Genomic DNA, 1,809 nt, shown 5'->3' on the forward strand with positions numbered 1-1,809 from the left:
TTGTCTCTATAAAAAATAAAAACCATTAGCCAAGTCTGGTGGTGCATGCCTGTAGTCCCAGCTACTGGAGAGGATGAGGTGGGAGAATTGCTTGAGCCTGGGAAGAGGAGGCTTCAGTGAGCAAGATTGCACCACTGCACTCCAGCCTGGGCGACAGAGAAAGACCCCGTCTCAAAAAAAAAAAAAGAAAGAAAGAAAGAAATAGAAAACATTCATCCAAAACAGACATAGTGCCATCCTTCATCAGTCTTACTGTGACTCAATTCTGCCAGTACAGAGGAATTGACTTACAACAAGACAATTGATTAACAATTCAAGAAGCGGCCAATATTAGTGTCATGTTAGTGCAACGGGCTGCTCAGATGTCTAGCTGAGTTTTTCTTTCTGCAAGGATGTGATTTAATGAAGCTTTCAGAGTAGAGCATGACGTGTTGCCATGGAGTAATTTGTAGGTGGTATATGTGGAATTGTGTTTCAAATGCAACCCTACTGTGTGTGTTTGTGTGTGTGTGTGTATATATATATGTATATATATGTATATATGTATATGTATATATATGTATATATATGTGTATATATGTATATATATGTATATATATGTGTATATATATGTATATATATATGTATATATATATTTGAAGAATGGTTCTTTTTTGTTAGTTTGTTTTGGGACACTTTAGTATAATTCAAGGGATCTCAGAGAAAATGCCCATGATCATTTTGCTCTTTCTAAAATACATTATTGGGCTCTGATTTCTTCTTTTAAAATTAAAATTAATTTGTTAAAACGTTTAAGTTGTGTAAATCATTCCCCACCCCTACCTCTTTTCTTGAATTGCGTTTGTAGCGCTTGTATTGTTGTAAATAAAAATTATTTATTCACTGATTTAATTCATTTTTATTTCTCCTGGGGTTTTTTTTTTTGTACTCCTTGTTTTCCTGTTATAGAATTGGTTCAGATTATAGTTTTTTCTGTCTCTTGTTTTTTAGTTCTGTCACTTACGAGTACATACAAATTCCAGGCATGGTGGTTCATGCCTGTAAATCCCAGTACTTTGGGAGGCCAAGGCAATAGGATTGCTTGAGCCTAGGAGTTTGAGACCAGCCAGGGTAACATAGGGAGACCCCGTCTCTACAAAAAATAAGAAAATTAGCTGGGTAGGGTGGTGCATGCCTGTGGGCCCAGCTACTCTGGAGGCTGGTTGGGAGGATTGCTTGTGCCTGGGAGGTTTAGGCTGCAGGAAGCTGTCATCCTGTCGCACTCCGGCCTGAGCAAGATAGTGGGAAATTATCTCAAAAAAAAAAAAAAGTATATACAAGAACAAGTTAGAAACACACATACACAAAACATTTTTCACAAAGTGAGTTTTCCTACATAAGGAGTTATATTTTGTTATTGAGCCTGATATATGGAAATATGGTTAACAGGTAATAAGAATGAGAAATGAGAACTTCCCCCCACTTTTCTCTGCCATTTATATTGACCAATTTATCTTTGATTAGCTGCTCTATGTAAAAAGTAATGTCGGCAGATAAAGCTTGTTTCAGGCTTTGAAAGTGATGGCAGCAGCAGCTGTCTGGTGTGGCGGCCATCACACCAGCTGCTGCAGGGCCTGGGGAGGAGGCAGACAGCCCCCTCACTTTCCCCCACAGCTTGCAGCGGGGAGCAGCACAACAGGGGAGCAGGGAGATCAGGCAGAGAGGGATCTCGATTTGGAGCTGGGGGTTCTTAGGGACTGGGACCAGGCAGAAGCCCTGCCCTTGCTCCTACCCGCTTCGCATCTGCAGCCGCCCAAACCAGTGGTTGCA

This window comes from Symphalangus syndactylus, chromosome 4 (assembly GCF_028878055.3).
Source record: "Symphalangus syndactylus isolate Jambi chromosome 4, NHGRI_mSymSyn1-v2.1_pri, whole genome shotgun sequence".
In the NCBI taxonomy this organism is placed as follows: domain Eukaryota; kingdom Metazoa; phylum Chordata; class Mammalia; order Primates; family Hylobatidae; genus Symphalangus; species Symphalangus syndactylus.